The sequence below is a fragment of the Narcine bancroftii genome, chromosome 1 (assembly GCF_036971445.1).
Source record: "Narcine bancroftii isolate sNarBan1 chromosome 1, sNarBan1.hap1, whole genome shotgun sequence".
NCBI classification, from domain to species: domain Eukaryota; kingdom Metazoa; phylum Chordata; class Chondrichthyes; order Torpediniformes; family Narcinidae; genus Narcine; species Narcine bancroftii.
The window spans coordinates 50,538,653-50,562,880 of NC_091469.1; the positions used below are offsets into that span (position 1 = coordinate 50,538,653).

The 24,228-nt window shown below is 39.7% G+C and overlaps 1 long non-coding RNA gene across 1 annotated transcript in view; it reads right to left on the reverse strand.

Moving 5' to 3' along the window:
- The window catches only part of LOC138758202 (uncharacterized), a 62,387-nt gene extending 47,341 nt beyond the window's left edge, over positions 1-15,046 (reverse strand). The window contains exon 1 of the long non-coding RNA XR_011354212.1: positions 14,984-15,046. This is a non-coding gene — a long non-coding RNA (uncharacterized lncRNA). The remainder of the gene's footprint in view (positions 1-14,983) is intronic.
- Between the last annotated feature and the right edge of the window lie 9,182 nt (positions 15,047-24,228).

Here is a 24,228-nt window from a genome sequence, read left to right on the forward strand (position 1 = left end):
ATTATGCTCTTGCGACAGTTTGGGCCCTGCCTCCTGTGTCCCAAATAGCTTGTCCTGCAGATATTTCTGTATGATGCGTTAGCAGCCTGTAATTAGCAGACCAGTTTTGGATAGTCAAACTATTATCTGGAGGCTTCAGCTTCCTGTTCCTACAGATGAACGTTTCTGATGATTAATAGCTGGAATTTAAACAAGTGAGTGATATTACCAGTCTTTCTATATTCATTCTCATTTTAACGAAATCAGTTTTCTGATTTAACTGCGGTACGACCACCAAGAAGAGATCGTGTCTAATTCCCAGAAATACATCCCCATATTCTTGTTGCAAGACCGTTCGTTGTCCTTCTTTCCTACAATTTTGTGTTGAACTGAAAAAGCAATTACATGGTTACTGTAAAAACTCGTTATTTCTCAGATACAACAATGGGATATAAAATATTTTATTCTGATGTTGGAAATTTTTAATTAGAAAATTGGCAGTGTTGCAAATCATAAACCCATATCCGTCTCCACCGGCGTCCTCTTGTTATCATGTTTCAACAATTATGCCATTAAAGGGAGCAAATCATTTTTGATGATTATAAACTTCGCTGTTAATTACGGAGTACCGAGAGGCCTGTTATTACAACTTTTCTCCTACACATTCTTGAGCTATGATGCAGACAGCTTCATATTGGTGTCGTTGGCTATCATGTCATGGTAACATTTCCATCGACAATCATCGAAGCAACTTTTCTAAGCTCGACTTTGTAATCATAAATGCGGCTCAACTTTATAACAACAGCAATTATGTCTTGCAATTATGTCTTATGATAATTCCGTGCGAGAGTGCGCCTCTCTCAGGGGCGCCATCCTTCAGGTACTAGTTTATTTTAACGATGTTCTGTGGGCTCAACCAACGTCAACATCTGGCGCTGATCCGTATAAAGTCCATTTTCCTTTCAGTCTTCTTTGGTTGGGAGGTGAGTCTCCGAGCATGTACCCACGTGCTATTTGTGATTTGGTGACTGGGGATGGGCAAACTTAGTTGGGTATTGAAAGCAACAACGTTGAACAGTTTCTTTTTCCAGCGGGAGTGAGGGACAGCAGATTTCGGAAGAGGGGCGGAGCAATAGTTCAGCCTTTCTTTATATCAGTTTACTGCAAGATAGAATAGTTGCTGGACCCATTGCAGCTTGCATGTCATCGTGCCGCAGGCATAAAATATAACGGATTCATGAGGGGAATTGACTAGAGAATGAAATTAAATCTCTGGATTACTTAAAATCGCTGTCCGTCTAGGGAAGGGTTTAATAGACTTATTTGAGAAAGAGTTGTAGTCTAAATCTGAATTTTACTGTATGTCTAAGTTTTAATTTAAAAAATTGTACAATGTCACAGTTCAGTCTCACTACGGTAATATAATTACGTAAATTATACGCATCGTGTACTCAATGCATCCGTCTGGCTGTAGGAACTAAGAGGTCTATGTATCAGTACATTGCATTTCTGCAAATGACAAAACATCATCGTCATCGAATTGGAGAATATTTAGGTCAACCAATTTTTCAATGAAATAACAAAGGTTTCCTGTGTGCGTTGGGGTCAGAGTGCTCCCTTTGAGATGTATTTGGAATGGACATTTGTGGAACAAAGAAAACAACTTGCGAAATTATTAGTCAAATCAAGATGATAAAATGGTGGTGAATAGGAAGAGACGGCCTTTCCAAATAGACTGAGAACTTTCCCCCAAATCAAGGCAATGTCACATTGATCTATCTCACTTGGTACTTTCCTTTATGGAGCGCGAATTGGAAGCCGGTGTCTGGCAAACTCACTGGATGGTGCTCAGCACCTGGTCTCATAAACAGGCGGGTTGGCCTGGAACTGACCGGGAGGTTGTGAGTTGAGACAACCCACAACCAAATGCAATCCCCCTGAAAATATGAACAGCAGTGGTGATGGTGATCTGGGATGGGGGCGTGGCCGTGCATATATGCATATTTCATCCTCACTCGGCCATACCTATAAATAGGGCGGCGTAGGTGCAATTCTTCGTCGGAAATAACGTTATCATGTGATCCTATTTGTTGAGGTATGGATACAGGTTTAAATGACGGAAAATCAGGTCGGGCAGAATCTGTGAAGAAAGATTCAGAGATAACGTTTCAAACCAATGAGGTTTCTTCAGACGACCAGAGGCTTTTTCCCTGTTTCTTTCTCCATACTTGTTACTGGATGTTTTATTTTTTTATTGAAATTTTCCAATTTTTGTTTTACGATTCCTATTTATTTGCCCATCGTTTAAAATATGCACCAATATTTAGTTTCCATCAACTCCCTGTCTCGTTTTGATTCGGTTAGTTCTTTAGAAACTAAAATGACCAGAAGTAAAATATGTAATCAATTTCATCCGTCCTTCCTACAGGTCTCATAAAATCCAAGCAATTGGATTGCTATAAAGTTAAACCAGCGGTTGAGTCTTGACGGTGTTTATTGGAGGACACTATCAACTCTCTTCTCTCTACTGAGTTCGGAATGAAAGCTGCTCCTCTAAGAGTTTATATTTATTTCCTACAGTTTTATGGGCCGACTTGGTCTCGATCAAATCCTGCCAGCCAGTCGGATCTTCGCATTGAAAATGTATTCCTTTCAACCGTTCGCGAACTGTAATTCTTGCCAAATTCCGATGTATTTCCCTCTAAATCGACAGCGTATTTCGGGAAAAGGGAGGGGGGGGGGGGGGGGTTCTGATTATCTGATGAGGAGAGATTGATTCCCCTGAGATTATACTTATTGGACTTTAGAAGAACGAGGGGGTAATCATATATAAAATTATGAAAGGAATAGATAAAAGCTGGGAGATTGTTTCCACTGGCAGGTGAAACAACTGGGGGACAGTCTCAAAATGCAGGCGAGAGCAACTGCTTCTCACAAAGAGAAGTGAACCCGTGGACTTCTCTGTCCAAGGAAGCAGTCGTAGCTGCCTCATCAAATATGTTTAAGGCACAGATAGACAGATTTTTCATTAATGGGGGATTAGATAGGCAAATGGATGTAAGAAAAAAGGGTTATAGATGCAAAGTAGGGAAAATTAGATTGTTGTGGGGTAGATTTGCAGAGGTTGACACAACGTCAAGAGCTGAATGGCCTGTTCTATATTCTCTGCATTTCAGGATATGGGAAACTGGTGGGAAAATGGAGTTGACTGAAACACGATATGGGAAACTGGTGGGGAAATGGAGCTGATTGAAACACTATAGGCTGCAGAGATTGTGATTGTAGTAAAAATATTTAAATGCTGCAGGACTCAGCTGGTCTATTCAGAATCTATAGGAGACAAAGATATATTGCCGACGTTTCGGATCCGAGTCCTTCTTCTTCAAGGAAATATCAGAAAGTCTCAGAATTCAAACAATGGGGGAGGAATCCAGATCAGCAAAAGGTGTAAAACTGGATGAGATAAGGGACCAGGTAGAATTTATCACGTATGTGCCAAAGGAGACAGGGAATGGAGAGATGACGGGGGAAGCAAGTAGTTTGGGTGGGGGGGGGGGGTGGGGGCGGGCTTAATGAAAGCCAGAGCAGCAGCAGTCGATATTATCGCCATCCAGTTGGAGGGTGCCCAGTCGGAAGATGAGGTGTTATTCCACCAATTTACAGATAGTTTCAGTCTGGCAGTACATGAGACCATACTAGACATGACAGCATGGGAATGGGATGGAAAATTGAAATGGGTGGCCACTGGGAGATCCATGCTATTGTGACAGACAGAGCTGAGATGCTTAACAAAGTGATCTCCCAGTCTGCATCCAGTCTCTCTGATGTAGAGACGACAGTGGGAGCACCAGATACAGTAGATGACCCTTACAGATTCATAAATGAAATGTTGTTTGGGGCCCCGAATTAGTGGAGCTGATTCCACAGCCAGAGGCATGACCTTATTGAAAGGCAGAGCTGGCTCAATGAGCCAGGTGACCTATTCCTGCACTTATTTCTTATGTTAAGTATAGATCGCCCAACAAAATGACCAATCACTGTCAATTTTAGTCAGGGGTGCAGTGCTAACTTTTTAGGTGCCTGAGCTGACAAAATTCCTGCCATTTCCTTTATCCTCTCTCTATATATGTCACACCCAATTTGTGTACCTGCTCATTACATGAATGGGGCAAGGAAGTTGCTCAGTACATTAATGAGCAGGTACACAATTGGGTGTTTATAAATATATATAGGAATAGGACTTCTTATAATGTTAAGAACTAAACCAAGATTAAAGAAATATCTGTATGAATTCCAGAGCTCCACAGAAATATAGTGAAAGTTAAGACATTAACAAGATTTTTGAATATCATTACATTTCAGTGTGTAACTTGTACAATAAAACATATAATACCTAATTTAATAATATTGCAAAGTATTGCATGGTTGCACTCACCAATTATCTGCAGAGGTCTAGTAGATTAATTTTAATGAGGAAAGGATTGTCTAATCCCCAAAATGTGAAATGTTACTGGCCCTTTCTTTCTCAGGACTCTCCCTTGTTTCTTCCTTTAAAATACCATCTCTCTTTCTGGACATATCTTGAATTTGTCCTATCTCTCCACATCATGAGTTTCTTTCTCTCTCCATGTCTGTCTGTCCTGGTCGTTCTTTCTGTTTGTGGGGATTGCCTCTTGGAAATTTGTTTCATTTTATTTCTTCCTCTTGCTTTCTTGCCCATTCTTTCTTCCCCCACCCAAATCCTCAGGTCACAACTCTCATTGTTCCTATTCCATGTCTCTCACTTTCTTTCCTGCATCTCTTGCATCTATCTTGCCAAGGTCTCTTCACAAATGGATCTCATTTAAAATGTCAGAGCTTTGCTCTAACCAGACACTTTGGGCCCAGTGTCTTTGTAGGGACATTGCTTTGCTAAGAGGTTTTCATAAGGAGGTGCAAATAGAAAAACCTAAGCTCAAGAGACTTCACAAGTAGGTGTTAATTGGACATGCTGTGGAATAATGGATTATTGTTTAGATGAACGGGTTCAGAATTTTGGGTCTGGTGACACAATATGTCTGATTGCAGTTTGCTGTTCTAAGAACATCATGTGGGCTTGAGAGAGAGAGAGAGAGAGAGAGAGAGAGAGAGAGAGGGAGAGAGAACTGGTTTCTGCAGTCATGGCAAGTTGGCAGCTTGTTGAAACCCTACTTTGAAGATGGGTTATGAGTTCTGAGTTCAGCCTGTTGAAAACCATTGTGGCCCATACAAGAAGAAATGCCTGGCTAGGGTGTTTCACCTGAAATAAGGGAAACAAAAGGAACTCTTGTGGTGACCTGCAGAAGAAGAAGTTATCATTTGGAAAACCCTGATGGGACAAGTTTCTTTGGCAAGACACTGAAGTGGCTGATTGGAGGGAATCAGTTTGTGTCCGTCCAATAAACAACAAATTTTACTCTGAAACCAACAAGAACCTTCCTGAGCCATAACCAATTACCTTTAAGCACCAGAGCTTGGTGAAAATTCATAAATGTTAAATTCTGCACACAGTTTAAGAATTGCCTGATATCAGTGAACTTGGAGGAGTGAGAAGTGAGATTTGATTTAAATCAAAGAACTTTTCTGAACTTATACACACATTACATACATGTATGTTTAGAATTAGAAGGGGGTTAAGTTAATAGTAATAAGTTAAAAGGTTGATCATATTTTTATGTTTAAAGAAAATTTAAAATCACTTTTGTTTAAGTAACCATTTGTCTTGGTGAATTTCTATTGCTTCTGGGTTTTGGGGTCCTCTGGGCCAGTAACACCAGGACTTTCTCTTTCTATCTCAGATTTCTCTCTCCTTGGGTTCCTCATTCTGACCTGCATCACTCTATCCCAAGTCTCCTCTCTAACTGTCCCTAATCTCCTTGTCTTTTTTGTTTTATCTTTCTCACTATCCTGGGTCTCTCTTTCTCTCCTGGGTATCCTTATCACTCAATACTTTCTCTCCCAGGTCTTTTTCTATCTCTCCCTCTTGATCTTGGGTCTATCTCCCAGGCTTCTGCCCCACCCACCACTCTATCACACACATGCACACAAATATAAGGTCTCTCTCAATTTCGACTCTGCATTCTCTATCTCTCTAACCTGTGCTTCTAACCCACACTTCTCTCTCCATTCAATGCTTTTCTTCACAAACCCCCCCACCATCCTGTGTCTCTCCCAGATCTTTTCTCTCTAAACTCACTGGCACAACTTTGAACCAGCCAATGGTCCCTCCTCTCCAACAAATGCTGAGAATTAAAAAAAAATATTAATTCTACTTGAGGGCTCATTTTTAATGTTATTGGTTTGATCCATTCTGTAAGTGGGAGCACAGCTGAATTGATAGAGGTAGATGAAATATGGGTGAGATGGAATATTGGAGCCTCCACTGCCAGGACTTTACTGTGCACCCCAAACCAGATGTCCCAAACCAGTGTCCCATGCTGTCATGTAAGTATCATGAGATTTAGTGGGACCACGGTGTCCTCACTCACACACATTGGAGTACAGGCAGGGGAGTAGAGTGTATCTGCCAAGCATTCCTTCAACTTGCAGTCTGGCTTCACTACCATTCCTGATTCACTAATGCCTGTGTGCCAAATGGAAAGTTGGGGAGCAGACAGTATTCTGACTTAAATTCTAAAACTTGTTGGGAGAGGAATCTCCTCTCAAATCTACAATCACATCTCCCTCATTCATGGAGAAGTTGATTCTTTTTTTTTTAACAGAGGAGCTGGAGTGGTGCTCCAGTGAGCTCCCACAGCACTGCACCCCTGATTTTAGTTTAATACATAACAATGTTGGAGAAACTAAGCAGGTCATATGGCGTCCAAAAGAAGCAAAGATATAAAACCAACATTTTGGGTCTGAGTCCTTCATCAAGCTTTGAGCAATAAGCAGGTATACGCCTGAATAAAAAGGTGGAGGGGGGAAGTGAAGAAAGGGGCAGGGGGAAGAACACAGGCCAACAGGCAAGCGGTCATAGCTGGATATGAGTGAGAGGGAAGAAGAGAAAAAAAGCTGGGAAGTGATAGGGTAGCTCTCTGAATGACATAGGAAGGGGGTGGGGAGCTGGAGGTAAGGAGACAGAGGGATAGAGAAAGAGATGGAGGGGCCAAACAGAAACTAGAGGTTGATGTTAATGCCATCTGGTTGGAGAGTGCCTAGATGGGAATATTCAGATTTGTTCCTCCAATTTTTGGGTGGTCTTGATTTGACATAAGGCCACGGACGGACATGTTGGTGTAAGAATGCGTCTTGAAGTTGAAATGATTGGCCACTGGGAGGTCTTTTCTATTCCAATGGACAGAGCAAAAGTGCTCAACCAAATGATCTCCCAGTCTGCGTCTGGTCCCTCTGATGAAGAGGACACAACTGGAGCACCAGATGCAGAAGAGGACACCTGCAGCTTCACAAGTGAAGTATTGATTCACTTGGAAGGATTGTTCAGTGTCCTGAATAGCGGCAGGAGAGGAAGTGTGGGTGCAAGTGAAGTCCTGCAGTCATAGGGGTAGGTGCAAAGGGGGCAATAAATACAAAGGGATAAATGGATGAGGGTGATATGGAGGGAGTAGTCCCTGTGGAAGGCAGAGAGGGGAGGAGAGGGAAGATGTAATGTTTGGGCTGCATGTGTAGCTGAGGCATCTAACTCCCACTTTTTTTCTCAGAGAATTAACAAAAGACACAGAGTTTCACCAAACCACACCCGAACTCTCTTTACTTCTGTTTTCAAAAAATGGAGTGAGCTATTTATAAAAATTTACATAAGCTTGACTTCAAGGCACAAGATAGTCTCATAAGCTATTCAGTTGATTGATGGCTCCAGTGGTAACACCCACTATTTGCTTTGATTAGGGTGTCCAAGCACCTCCCCCTTTTGAGCTGTTTTACTCATATGAGTGGAGACTTGGCTCCACTTTGAAGGTCTTTACTTGTTTGCAAACTCTTTGTGAATTCGTACAGGTTCCCATGGTGCAGTGGGTAAAATCTCATTTTCTTGTGATGGTTGTGCTTGATTGGTCACTGGTTTCTGTAGTTCAAAAGTCTCCAACAGAGTATCCAAGCTGAATTGCTCAGGTGTCTCAGTGAGGTTACATTCAGTTGGTCGCAACTGGTTGGCATGTCTCGAACATCTGTCCGGTCCAATCTACATGTGATTCTAGTCTGTTAATAAAATTGATATGCCATAGACATGGACCAGTCAAGTATTATACCAATGCTGGGCTTTTACTAACAGACTAGAATCACCTCTAAACTGCCCAGTGGGAAAGCATCTCCATCTGTTATACCATTAGGTTGGAGTATCTCTACAGCCATAACCAATAGCAAGCGGTCAGTATAATCCACCCCACCCAATACATCATCACAAGCATTTGCCACTATTCAGTTTCATGAAAAGATCATCGGGCAATTGCAGTGGGTATTGATGGGTCTCCAATATTACATTCAGACCAGTTGAAAAATCAGCACACAGATATATGGATCTATTCAATTTTTTCACCACCACAATAGGTGCAGCCCATGATGAATAGTTGACCTGTTCAATTAGTCCTTCATGTTGCAGCTGTTCTAATTCCTGCTCCACTTCTTGCAGTGCTGTGTATGGGACAGGTCATTTTGGCTTGAAAGTCGGTTTTACATTTGGTAGAATTTTGCCTTCGTTTTAGTGCACTGTCTGAGGCCTTCGGAAAATACTATTGCATGGTGTTGCTTTAACTGTACCAGCAACTCTTGTCTTGTATTTTCCGCTGTTTGCATATGTGCCACTTCCCACTTTCGACAAATATCATTAAATGGACGGTCTAGTAGGTTCAACCTTTTGATCTCGAGACCTATGAGATCAGACTCTATCAATTTGAAGCCTCACTGGGATGCCGTTAATGTGCACTTTCACATATTTCCTGCATTTGGCGTCTGACAACTTGAAAGTCATTTTGAGTGGTTTCACTTTTATATAACACCCAGCCGGACATCTAAAATCCGGAAAGCTCCAAAATCCTGTAAGGAACTTATCAGGTGCTTTCCATCTGCCAGTTCTACAGCATTCTGCTTTATGTTCCCGATGCTTGCATTTATTGCAGTGCTGTCATCTGTAAGGGCAGAAGGTAGTGCTACTCAATGAAGTTCGAACGGGCACTGAGTGGTTTGGCTGGGTGGATCACACTTTTATTTTGTCTAGTGGGGTCTGCTGACGACTGTCTGGACACTGCTTGAAGGCGGGTGTGCCGCTTCCACCATTTTGCTGTTGCGTTTTAAATTAATTAAGCATTGGCATTCGGTGGTTAATTTTCAAAGGGTCATATCAGGCTCATGCTCAATCTTTGCCAGCAACCATGTTCTGAGGTCTGCATCTTGGAGCGATTACATTCCCACTACAAAGAGTAGACACTTGAACTAGTCTTCAGTCAACATTGAGAGGTTAAAAAGCTTGCACTGTCAATTTACCATAGTTGAGTAAGCCACAAAATCTTCAATATCTCTCTTGGTCATTTTTAGACACTGATACCAAATGTTGAATAGTGATGTTTGTTCACCGAATATTTCTGCCATTACATCGTGTTTCCCTGAAACTGAGTACCCGGGAAAGTTTTGGCAGAATAAAGTTTATGTAGTGCTCATGTTCTCGAGTGCCTAACTTCTTTAACAATAGCCCTAATCTTCCATGCCTCAATGAACTTGGAAAAGTCTACTGAAAACTTCATACTTTTTGTACCAAGTTTCAAAAGTGCACGACTCTGAGTCATAATTAAACTCAGTGATAGAGTTCATTAATAGGTCTACAGAATTTGTTTTAACTTCAGGCTCACCTTCCTCAATGATTGAAGCTCCAACATTTTTGCTGCCAGCTGGTCGATTAGCTTCACTTGTATCAGTTCAAAGCTCTCTTGCTGTTGTTAGAGGACAGCTTTGAGCTGTTCCATTGTTACTGACATTTTTCTTCAGTTATCGAAGGTCCTTGTTGCCAAAATATGTTGTAACTGTGCCCAAAATGTTTGGACTGCATGCGTAGCTGACATATCTAAGTCCCACTCTGAGTTTAATTAATGACAGACTCAGAGTTTCACCAAACCATACCCCAACTCTCTTCTGTTTTCAAAAAAAAGGAGTGAAATTTACACAAGCTTGACTTCAAGGCACAAGATAGTCTTGTGAGCCATTCAAATGATTGATGGCTCCAGTGGTAACACCCACTACTGGTGACTGTGGGTCACTCTGATTAGGGCATTCTAGCCAGGCTCCTCAACTCTTCCTCCACTACATTGACAACTACATTTGTGTTGCCTCATGCACTCATGATGAGCTTGTCAACTTTATCTACTTCACTGAAAATTTTACCACAATCTCAACTTCACGGTCCATCTCTGGTAACACTCTCCTTTCTCAATTTCTCTGTCTCCATTTTGGGTCAGAAACGCTTTACAGCAATTTTCTACAAATCCAATAACTCTCACAACTACCTCGACTACACCTGTCCATACCTTGTCCACTGTAACATTCCATTCTTTTCAATTCCTCCAACTCCATTGCATCTGCTCCCAGGATTTGTCCGACTATTCAATGAAGTATTACACAAAACAATGCATTCTTTAAAGCTGATATTTCTTGGTCACAGAAGACTTTCCTACTCAGATGAGTCAATAAACATTTGGGTAAACAATGCATCAGCTGGCTGCACCTGCCTACTGTAGACAGCAATATCAAAGGTGTTTCGTGGTAAAGCCAAAGAGAAAATATTCACAATTATATCCTCCAAGAAATTCAATTTCCAAAACAGTTTTAGAAAATAAGTTAATTTGGGATACAGGGGTGGAGATGTTTTAACTACAACTTGCAATGTGGATGTTAAATACTGCTAATGAACATATGAATTCAACATTCACATCTGAATTACATGGGTGTGCAAACTTCATCCATTTCCTGAATGTGTTTTAGCATAGAGATGGAACACAGTAACAGAATTTTGGCCCATTAAGTGCAAACAGGGCCGGTGCCAGATTATTTTGCGCCCTAGGCAAGGCCAACTACTTGCACTCCCCCCACCAAAATTGCTAACTTTGATTTTCAAAAATAGATGTTTTGTAGAAAAAATGAAAAGCTCAAAACTTGAACCTGCTAATTTTATTTTAAATTACAAGAATAAGTAATACATCAATCTTTGATTATCTTTCTCAAATACAAAAGAAAATACTTTGACACACAAATCATTTAGAACTAAAGGCCACTCGGGAGAATTCATACATCCACCCAGGGCAACACAACATTAAAACCTTTTACTTCACACACCTTTAAGTCTATAAAACCTTCCAGTGTCCATTTTTTCCCCACAAGAATGTTGCAGCATGCAAATGCCCCTTGAGCCCATCAGACCCTCTGACTTTCTATAACCATTTTTACAAATCTATACTATTCCCTTTTTTTTAATTTTCCCACATTTCTATAATTTCTCCCAGATTCTACAACTCACTTACACACTTCAACAATGGCCAATAATCTACCTGCCCCATCTTTGAGATTCGAGAGGAAATTGAAGCATCCAGAGGAAGCTCACATGGCCACACCGACAATGTGCAAACTGCACACTGACAGGGCTAGAATTCAGGGCAGAAGCCAGATCGCTGGAGTTGTGAGGTAGTAGCTCTATTAATTGCCCCACAGTGAGACAGCATCAACTATAGCAATAAAGTTGATTACATGTCTCTTTAAGAACTGCCTGGAAGGACAGTATCTGCATATTTCACAGCAACAACTTTGAGAACTTGCAATATATTGGTAGAGAACCCTGGGCAAAATGTAAATATACCATAGAATACTACACACAGAACACAGACCATACAATACATGCATTCATACAGTTTAAATAAGGAACTGGAAGAAATGAATATTCACTCACCTTCCTTCAAAGCACACCACAACCCACTGTGCATGTACTGGCTGGCCCGGTACTCAAAGCCATCATGCATGTGCCAGTCAGCATTCACACACAAGAATAAAGATGGCTGTGCCCAGCCAACAGATCCTGGGACGCCAACTAATAAAGTAAGTACAGCATTCACACACAAGAATAAAGATGGCTGTGCCCAGCCAACAGATCCTGGGACGCCAACTAATAAAGTAAGTACACTTTTGCACATCCCCTACACACCGGGGGCTGGCCACCCTGACTGTGCCCCTCAGATGTCTGCACCTTAGGTAGCTGCCTAGTTCGCCTAGTGGTGGTAGCGCCAGCCCTGAATGTGCACCGGCCATCAATCACATATTTTGATAAAATGATGAGAAACTAATTAGAGCCTTGGAATGTCTCCCGATAATCAGTTCTATTTCTTGGTTGTTACCAGTAGTTTATTTCCTGAAATCTCATTCAGCGTGGAAGAATGCCCTTCGTTGACATTTGTAAAAGTGGAAGATGAGTTTTGTCTTCATGAACAGCTCTGATCAGCAGATGAAAGTGCCCCCATTTTATGGGGTTGAGATAATTTATGATTAATGGTCAAAATGGTGAAAACATTGCCTGCAGTGTTCATCACAGGTATGCTTTCAGATACTAACATGACTGTTTTCCCAAAATGTCATTGGTAATGATTTTTCCTTAAAAAATGATGAAAGGCTTTAGCTTACCTGTTGAGTTTAGACTATTTATATTTACTGGGGGCAGTCTCTCATTCACCCAGTTGGAATGTTGCCTGATCTAAAAATCAATTTAATTCATTATGCATTCCAGGATGCTTTCTACTGTAGATTTGCATACGAGTCCTTACTTTGAAACTACAAACCTACCTGTAGAAGGTAAAATTGTTCTTTTGCATATCAGCTGTCTGGTGGCAAGAAGGCATTTCTCTTTCATTCCTTCTCATTGTCTTTTCAATATAGATCAACATAGTTTCAACTCTACTGGCCAGAGAGTGTTTCAGCATGCCCTGATATCATGAAATTGCTTTCTCAGTGAAAACAACTTTGTATCCAACTATCTTTTACAAAGTCTATTACATGAAACCCACTAGACATTCTGTAACTTCACAATTTATCACAATTTTACAGATTAGCATACATTTAAATTAATTTAATTTGGAATCATTTGATTTTTTTACTTTGTTTGTATCTCTTCATTATGCATGTTGTCAACTTTTTTTTCTATAATTAGTGTATTTTCAGCATATGGATGATCCATTTTTACTCTGGAAAATTCAGCTGAGACAATTGGAATGCATCTTTGTATAAATAGCATTTATCCTCGTGATGAGAATGTGAAAAGACGAGACAGGTATAATAATCAATTTTTTTTAAAAAAGAGAAAATTTGGAAGAAATAAAAAATAAGAAATATAACTAAAACATCTCGATGAAATATTTATTGCGGGTAGAAGTGAAAATCTCCAGTTTCAATTGTTTCCTATATAAGCCAAGGTTGAGTTTCATGATAGGTCCATAAATATGACCTATAATAAAATCGTGACAAGAATCAACAGCTACAAATGCAGTATGCTTTACTTGCAGAGACATTGCAAATGAAGTAACATCTGTTTAAAAGGAATTAATGATGGTGAGCTGAGATTTTTGCAAGGTTAACAGCAGAAAATAAGTAATCCTGTAACTCTGCAGTAAGTCCCTTCTTTGCAAGAAATCACTGTTGTTTTTACACCCTTATCATCATGTAGAGAGAATGTGCCATTATTTCTTCAGTAGCAATTTTTATTTTACAGAAACAGCTTGACTTTTATGTCACATTTAAAGTGAAATACAAATGCAGGGTTTTTTTTAATTAATATGTCCCATCTATTCTCTATTATGAAAATAATTTTCCTAAGATCTTGAATGATTTCTTATTAAAAGTATAAAGTTATTTTGTGTGCTGCTTTGTGTCCGACATTAAGTTCCAGGTAGTACACTGGGTATGGATTGACTTTTAGTAGTTTTTAAGTTGCTTAAGGATGTCTCTCTATCAGGTGACGCTGCTGAAATACTCAGATAAGAAGGAAACCAAACAAGTCCTTTCTGGCCATGATCATTTACTTAAAGTAAACATCATGCATGAAGTAAGTTTTCAACATTATCTGATAGAGTGCATTTTTAGATTTTTAAATGTTAAACAATATTGCAAATTTATATTTAAACAATTGTTGTAACTTGAGCTGGATTGGACTTGAACAAATGGCTCATTCATTAATAACATGCTTAATAATATGAACATTTGTATGGTGAGAAAACAGAAAGCACTTAATAGTAATGACTATTTTGAATGTTATGTGCATTTCTTATCAGCTAACAGTTTTTAAATAATTTATTTTCTGCAAAATCTGATGTTAATTATGACAGATAAGCCACAGCTGCAAGGTGCACTAATATAAATTTTCTTTCTATATGTTGGACTTTAACATCTCTCGATTCCCTAATAGATAGAGTAGCAAGTTATATGTATGAACTGCAGATATGAGAAATAACTGAGAGGTTATTAAAATAATCTATATAAATCTGAATATATGACACCAATTAAAAAATGGAAGAAATGCATTCACTCTGACAGAAAATTGTTTCATGTGTAAACACTTGAAATTATTTGCCAAGTCCACTGTTATCAAAAGTGCTGTTTGGGAATGGGATGAGTCTTTGATTTGCAGCAATATTTACCATCTGTTGCTAAAATTAGAACTCTCAACTTTTAACTGATGGCACATTCCTTCAACTTTTAACTGGCGGCATGGTTGGCGTACAGGTTACTGGGGTTCGAATTCCGTGGAATTCACATTCTTCCTGTGTCTACATGGGTTTTTTCCAGTGGCTCCAGTTTCCAACCACCCTTCAAAAATGTGCCAGGGTGTAGGTTAATGGGGTGTAAATTGGGCGGCATGGACTTGTAGGGCTGAATTGGCCTGTTACAGTGCTCTATGACTAAATTTTTTTTAAATTAAGAAGTGGTTTTGACTTAGATAAGTGATGTCTGCTTTAAAAAATAATTTACCTTTGATGAATAGAATGAACTGGATTATGTTGCTCCCTACCTGGAGGTTGCGTGGAGAACTGCCAGTTAACTCTAGTGCTCGATCAGCATATTCCAGGCTTCAATAACTGTTTATTGGAATTCAGAAGCCACAATCAAATTGAAGGTTAGACAATGGATTCTGTCACTGGACTCAACAATCATTCCAGTGATGGAACTCAGAGATGAGCTCTGGGACCAGATGCACTTCCCATCTTATTTCTCAGCAATGACACAGCTATGGCTGTTGAAAGTAAAGCAGTCTCATTCATTTAAATACAGTCACTGATGTCCTAACTATTATGACCGAAACATGTTTTAAATAATTTTGAAAGATATTTTTACATTTTAATCATTTTAATTTTGTCATATTTTTAAACAATTTCCTGTTGTTGATTTAAGAACAGCTGATGCTGAGATAAAAGTTAAAGGAGTTCATCTTGTGTTAAAATGCAGATGCACATAATTATTCAAGTAGCAGCCTGGGTTTGGATATTGGCAGTGTCTGTAACGAGTTTGTTCGTTTTCCCCATGTCTTCGAGGGTTTCGTCTGGGTGCTTCAGTTTCTTCCAGCCCTCCAAAAACATACTAGGTTTGTAGGTTAATTGATGTATTTGGGTGACACAGGCTCATGGGCCGCAAGGGACTGTAACTGTGCTGTATTTCTCAATGTAACTTAATTTATTTGTGGATGATCTCAGCACAGATTTAAATGTGTTGTTTGAGATGATCAGTCTGATTCTGGGGCCACAAAGCTAAAGTTCATTGTTCAAATTTATTGTCAGTGTACATACAACCCTAAGATTCTTTTTCCTTTGGGCCAAGCAGAATTTCTATGTATCTGCAGCACAAAAAAAAACTGTACTCAAGATATGTACACAAAAGAGAGAAATGTAAACAAATTGACTGAGCAATACAGAAAAAATATTCTTATGAGGCCTTTAATGAGTCTGATTGAGTTTGTTCTTTAGAAATTTAATTGTGCAGGAATAGGAACTGTTCCTGAACCTGGTGGTACAAGATTTGTGGCATTAAATACCTTTCTCCTGATGGCAGTAGCAGGAACAGAGCAGGAACCTTGATGGTTGTTGTTGCTCTACAACAGCATTGTTCCATGTAGATTTTCTTGATGGTGGGGAGAGTTTTTGCCTATGATGTATGAGGTTATGTCCACTACCTTTTGCAGGGTTTTCCCACTCAGAGGTTTGTTTTCCCCATATCAAGCCATGATGCAGCTGGTCAGCATACTTTCCAGTACACATCTGTAGAATTTTTCCAAGATTTTCAATGTCATACCAAACATCTGCAAACTCCTGAGAAAGTAGAGGTGCTGACGCACTTTTTTCACGCTGACATTAGTTTACTGGGTCGAGAATCGGTCCACCGAGATAATGACTCCTAGAAATTTAAATTTTCTCATCCTCTCCACCTCTGATCCGCCCATGATTACTGATTCAATCACCTCTGGTTTTTCCTTCCTAAAGACCACAATCAGCTTCTTGTTTTTGGTGACATTGAGTGCAAGGTTGTTCAGCCAAAATTTTGTTCTCCCTGTTGTATGCTGACTCATCACCCCTTTTATATAATCTACTACATGGTTAATTGTAGATGGTGTTTTGTCATACTGAGCCACAGTCATAGGTGTAAAATGAGTAGAGCAGCAGGCAAGGTATGCAGCCATGTGGTGCTCCAGTAGAGACAGAGATAGTGGAGATGTTCTTGACGGTCTGCACTGATTGGTGCCTGGAGATGAAGAAATAGAAGATCCAATTACACGGTTGGGTATTGAGGGCCAGGTCTTGGACTTTTCTGATCAGTTTCGAGGGGATGATGGTATTAAATGCCAAACTGTACTTGATAAAGGTCATACAAATGTATGCAACTTTGCTGTCCAGGTGTTCCAGGGCTTTGTATAGAGCCAATGAGAGGGCATCTGCAATAAAAATGTCACTACAGTAGGCAAACTGGAATGGATCCATGTCACCATTCAGACAGGAGATTATATACTTCACACCAGCCTCTTAAAACATTTCATCACTGTGAATGTGTTACATACTCAGATAGCTGCAATAGAAATTAGCCAAGGCAATGTTATATTTAAAATAATATTTTTAATATTAATTACCAATAATATAACTCCTTATCTAACTTATCGACACTGCGATGGATTATATAAAATTTTATATTGTATATAGATATGTTTTTGAAGGAGATAGATTGTGGATCACAAACAAACACAAACACTTCACAAAACAGATCTCATTTAAAATGCCAGAGCTCTGCTCAAACTAGACAGTCCAGGCTCCAAGTGCCTTTGTAAAGACAATGGAAAATGCTTTGCTGAAGAACTTCACAAGTAGATGTTAATTGGACAGTGTGTGTGTGTGTGTGTGTGTTTGTTGGTGTGTGTAACTATCCCAAATCATTATAGCTCAGGCACAATTCTGGAACATCAGTTCAAAATTCAATCTCACAAATCCAGTGTTGACACGAAGGCTCTTAAATTGATGTAAAAAGGTGATTACGAATGAAGTGGGAGAGTCCGGGTAACAGACTGTTGTAAACTCACAAAATCGTTGTGGAGGTGCATCCAGAGAAATGTCCTTTTCTTTGCATAGGGGTCATGAAGTGAGTGTTTTCCACAAAGCTTGCAGAACCCTTTTATTTGATCACCCGAAATACAATATTTCTTCTGCTTCCAAAATCCTTTTGTGGGTAGGCTGTACAAAGTGACCTTCACAATGGTGATGATCCCAAATGCAGTATTTCCTCTTCTTCCAAAACCCTTTCATGGATCAACCATTCAAACTGCCCTTCTTTAGTCGCAGTGGGGTTCACAAGTCCCTTCAAAAGGTACCTCCTTTTGGCATGGTGAGATTCAACAAGTCCTCTTCAAAAGTGATCTTTCCTTTTTGATCATGGTGTAGTACACTAATCCCCCTTCAAAAGTGACCATTCCTTTGGTCACGGTGGGATATACTCATTCTCCTTACAAAGAGAAATCAGACAAATGACCTATTACCACACAAGGCCACTTCACCACAGTATCCCTTCAAAGAGATGCTTCTCCAAGTGCTTCCTTAAAATGGCCCCTGATCAAATGATGTAGTTTCTTTAATATGATGATCATATGGTCTCTGCATCTATGCTCTTGGCACACTTCCTCTTTCTTCAGAAGTAGCATATTTGAGTACACACTGTCCCTCATCAATCTCCAAATCTTGCTGGGCTTGTAGCTTGATTTGTTCTCTTAAAGTGAATCCTACTCATTTGAAAATGAACAGGGACCATGTAATAGGATGTGAGTGCCAACATCCTTGTAGGCTTTCCTCTGATCCCCATAATATACATGATCATGGATAAGTTGGGAGATGATGCTTGTTTGGGGTATTATGCATCTGATAACAGTACACAATATTTGGTCCACGAGAGCAAGTGCCTGGCTTTAATGCTGATAGTTGCTTGAGTCATGGATTCAGACTGGACAGAACAAGCCCTTTTCTCCAACTAGTCCATGCTGAGAAAGTGCCTTTATTAGTTCCATATGTCATTTCAGTAACATTAGTGCAGTGATCTTCCTACTTCATGCAAACATCTTGTAGTGATGGTGTTTCAACTGTTAACATGTTGTCAGTGGATCAGATAAACAACTGACTCCATGAGGTGGGTTATGTACAAAGATGAGGGTGGCTGATAGGACATACTGAATTTTAAATCATAACTGGGATAAGATTGTACAAAAAGATTCAATTCTGACCAAAAGTCATTCTAGCATGAGTTAGAATGGCACTGTCATCATGTAGAATTGACAAAGATTAAATTGCCTTCCACCCCTTCTGTTTTGGATGTCAATCCTCGCCTAAGACAGCATTCAGCATCAGAATTGGTGTCTGTGGGTATCAGGTCAAGAGAAATATCTCTTTGTGTTTGAAGTCTTTTAGCTGAGCCAACATCAGACCCAGGCAAAAAGCCTGGTAGAGTTGTGGGGTCACTGGGTCAATGGAATGTGCATCATTACCTCAGCTGCAACTCATTAATAAATGAGACATGAGATCTGAAAAGTATTAGAATACTGTCCCTTTCATTCGCCCCAATGCTTTGTCCTTATCATTCAGATTACATTTTCATTATGGATGTCCAGTTCTTCTACATCTCCATCCCCTTGAGGATAGAATGATGGTCTTTACTTCATCCTTGAACTGATGCCTAACCAGTCTGCCTATGCTCCCACCTTGCTATGCCTGGCTGAACAAATTCTCATGCTAAGTGATATTTCCCATAATTCCTCCCATCTTGGACCTCTGTCATTGCATGGGATACAAGGAACATTGGAAGAATTTAAAAGGATCTTTTGAAATACATGGCGCGTAGTTTAATTATATAGTTTGATTGGGGTAAGTAACCTAATAAGTGTTATAACAGTAATGAGTATTTTAATTCTACTGTTTAACTGTTATATCAAAATCTTGGCTTTGTCCCCAACCTGAACTCCTTTTCCCTTCCCAAGGATGTGGCTTAACCTGTATTTCCAGCATTTTTGTTTTTTTAATTTTGAACAGTGATCATGGTCCATATCAGAATAATTATGCAACATTTATAGACAATCATTTGAGGTCCTGCCTCAATCTTAGCATCATCTGCAAATTTGCTGATCCAATTTACCACATTACCATCCAGATCATTGATATAGATGACAAACAACAATGATTCCAGCACCAATCTTTGAGGCACTCCACAAGACACAGGCCTCCACTATGAGAAACAATCATCCACCACTACTCTGACTTGGATTCGACAGCCACTGTCGAATCCAGTTTACTATTTCAGCACGAATACCGAGCATCTGAACCTTCATAACTAACCTCCCATGTGGGATCTTGTCAAAGGCCTCACTAAAGTCCATGTAGACAACATTCACAACCTTTCCTTCATCAACTTTCTTGGTAACCTCCTCGAAAAAATCCATATTGGTTAAACATGATCTACCACCCACAAAACCATATTGACTATTCCTAATCAGTTTCTGGCTATCCAAATAATTGTATATCTGATCTCTTAGAACACCTTTCAATAATTTACCTACTATTGATATCAGGGTAGATACTGAAAGTGCAGTGGTGGCTGATGAACGCAAATTAATGACACACACACAGCTGCAGGTAAATCAGAACCCGTGTACTCAAGTCACGTGCGTATTCTTTAAAAAAACTGAACTGCACGCACCACATCATGACGTTATGATGTTTTGTGTTGGTTTGCTAGACTTCTGGGAGTTAGAGTCTATCTATAGTGTCACGACATCAGGCTCACCAGTCTTTAATTCCAGGGTTACCGTTGTAGCCTTTTTTAAACAATGGAACTAAATGAGCTAATCTCCAATCCTCCAGCACCATACCCATGGCTAAGGACATTTTGAACATTTCTGCCAGAGCCCCTTCAGTTTCAACACTAGCCTCAATCAAGGACTGAGGGAATATCTTGTCAAGCTCTTGGGATTTATCCATCTTTATTTGCTTTAAGACAGCAAGCACTTCCTTCTCTTTAATCTGTATTGGTTGCATGAGCTCACTGCTTGTTTTCCTTACTTCCCTCGACTCTCTGTCCCAGTTTCTTGAGTGAATACTGATGCAAAAAAAACTTTTAATATTTCCCCCATCTCTTTTGGCTCCATACAGAGGTGACCACTCTTATCTTCAAGGGGACCAATTTTGTCCCTTACTATTCTTTTCCTCTTAATATACCTGTAGAAATCCTTAGGATTTTCCTTCACATTGTCTTCCAAAGCAACCTCATATCTTCTTTTAACCTTTCTGATTTCTTTCTTGAGGTTTTTCTTGGACTTTTTATACTCCTAAAATATCTAATTTGCCCTGAGTTACCTAAACCTGTTATAAACCTCTCTTCTTTTGAACCAGATCCCCAGTATCTCTTGAAAATCAAGCTTCCTTATGCCTGTTAACTTTGACTTTAATCCTGACAGGAACATCTGGCTGCTCTCCCTCCCACCTGAGAATGCTGTTTAATGAAACTTTAACGAGAGAGACAAATGAGATTAATTTTACTGGTGTGGTGTTTACAGATGAGAGAGTAGAGAGTATACAAATGAATTTTAAATTTAAAAATCAATTTTAAAAGAAATTTTAAACTTAAGACATACAGCATATTAACAGGCCATTTTGGCCCATTAGTCCATGCCGCCCAATTTACCCCAAATTAACCTACGCCCCTCGTATGTTTTTAACCATGGGAGGAAACCAGAGCCCCTGGGTAAAACCCATGCAGACACAGGGAGAATGTATAAACTCCTTACAGACAGCGTGGGATTCAAAACCTGGACCTAATCACTGGCACTGTAAAGGCATTGCACTAAACACCATGCCAACCGTCCTGCCCAATGAAGAGGGAAGGGCAGCAAGACTGTTACAAAAAATAATCACAGACTGTTTTTTGGATCAATGTTGAGACCTTTCCTGTTGTTCTCTCTGCCATTCCCACTTTCTCTGCAACTTTTCTCAGTTCTGGGGAAAGGTCTTGGCCTTGCAGCATCATCCCATGTCCTCCCTCCACAGATACCACCTAAACCAATGAACATATTTCAATTTAAAAATGACATTAGCCGTTCACAAAATGGGCCCTCTGTTGATGCACTAATGAGTCAATCCACAGTTCAGTTAAGGTTGAAATGGTCATGAATTTACCCATGTTGACGAAATTTGAGTCTTTGATTTCTTCTGTACATAAGAAAGGCTATATTTCAGATATGTACCAATTATTACAGGATAGTATGGATAAACTGAAATGGGAGAAATCTAGGCTTAGATGGGAAAGTGATTTAGCCGATATTTTTCCGGAAGATAATTGGGAAGTTATGTGTTCTGATAGTGTAACTAAAGTGACAAATGTACGTTATGGCATTGTTAATTATAATTTTTTACATCAGTTATATTTGACCCCAGAGAAATTGAAAAAATAATTTGGATTCTTGTTTTAGATGTGGACTATGTACTGGAACTTTTTTTACATGCTGTTTGGTCTTGTTTTAAAGTACAACCATTTTGGGAAGGAATTAGATTGGTTTTGGAAAAATTATTTAACATTAAATTACCATTAGACCCATCAATCTTTTTGTTGGGACATATGGTTTCTTTGAAAGGACTAGGGTTGGATAAATTTCAAATTGCATTTGTACATCTAGTGTTATCTGTAGCACGAAAATGGGCCCTCTGTTGATGCACTAATGCACACATGTCAAACTCTGGCCCAATTATATTTGGCCCGCAAGATCATATTAAATATATATTAGAGTTGGCCCGCTGGCCGCCGCGCAAGTATAGCACATGCACAGCAGCAAGGACTACCATAGTAGTTTTTAGCACTTCCACAGCAGGCACAGCAGTACACCGATATAGTTAACGGGAAAGTTAATTAGATATTCACAGCGGCACCGATACAATGGACCCGCAACCTAGCTACAACGGACCCGCCGCCTAGCTCCATGTGGCTGGACGTGGTGGGTCAACTCCGCGTCTCCTTGAGCTTCATCTGTGGGCGGGTGCTGCTGGGCATCGGACTTTCCGCTGGGGTGGAGGTCGCGGATGAGTTCCACCGCTCTCGCGGTATTCCCGGTGAGATGGCGAGACCAGCGAGGACTCCTTGGGTTGTTGGCGGCGGTTGCGGCGGGCGGAGGAGGGAGAGGGGGCAGGGGGGGGATGCCGCTCGGGCCTGCTGGCTGGGCTGGGGAGAGCTCCCTGCAGACCTCCACTCCCTGGCATGCTTCTCGGCAACGTGCGATCCTTGGCAGGCAAAATGGACGAGCTGGAACTTCGGGTGACTGATGACCGTTATGTTAAGAACTGCGGCCTTTTATTTGTTTATTTAACTTCCGTGGTGCTGTCTGTGGTTGAGTTGCTGCATTGGTAACCTTGAACTGCTGTCTTTTAATCTCGTTATATACTTTGTACAATGACAATAAAGCTATTTAAATTGAATTTGAATTGAATCCCAGAATGCTTTGCAAATGCATTGGCGCCCCCACCTCCTCTGTTTATTTTCATTAACATCTGCGAGGTCCTGTTGCCTAACTCACATCTAATAAACCCCTTACAAAAAATGGCCAAACGAAAGATAGAAAACAGGACCTTTCAAGACAGGGGGGAGGCAAACTCTGACCCCAGAGTTTGATGAACTTGCATCTAAGAAGAGATGCCAAGTATCTGGTTTAGACCCAGGTGCCTCAGAGTAAATCACAGTGTAGCAAGCTAAGCTTGGATTAATATTTTCTTTGGTTAACTTTGGACTGTTCATAGTTGAAAGATTGGATTTTCATTGAAGCAAGTTGTTATTTTTTTGACTTGTTGGGTTGTGAAAAACAATACATTTAAAAGGAGCTTAAAGGCTAGAGAGAAATATTATTTATTGAATATTTTATTTCTTATTTGTTAATGCTTATGGAAAGAGTTTAACCAAAATTATTATTAAACATTTATTTTAATAAGAAAAAATTAACATTACATATGTTGAGAGAAAGCATGCAGATGTTGTTGAAAATTTTCAATAAATATTTAGTTCGGCCCTCGACTTAGTCCAAGTTTTTAATTTTGGCCCTCGGTGAATTTGAGTTTGACACCCCTGCACTAATGAGTCATCTGCACTAATCTGTAGCTAGTACTTGGAAGGATAATGTGGAGGTTAATATAACACGCTGGCATAATGAGTTGAGAAATTATATTATTATGGAAAAAATTACATGTAATCTGTATGATAATTATTCATTTTTTGTTAAAATGTGGTCTTCTTATTTGGAGTATATGAATTTAGAAATACTTTGAAATATTCGTTATAATCACTGTATTATCTTTATATTTGGCTCCCCTTAAGGGGGTTGGGTGAAGGTGTGGGAGGGTGAGCGGGGTTTTTGTTTTTTTTACATATATATACAAAAAAATGTTTTTTTTTTCTGTTATGTTTGATTATAAGCTGTCTAAATTCTTTTAAATTAAGTTATTAAAGGTTGGAATGATCACTCTATTTATGATAATGAACTCAAAGTTCATGTGCATTCTGCATTAGACTGAGTTTCTAGTGCTGTCACTTTAAATCTCTACCCTATTTCTACATTGACCTCTCAGCCTTCAGCTTCCTATTTTGTTCCAATGGAGGCTGATATAATTTTGAGGACAGTTCCTCTTTTTCAGAATAGAAATGTTGAAACATCAGACTCATTGTTGAATTGAACATTTTCTGGCAATCACCCCTTTTTCTTTCTCC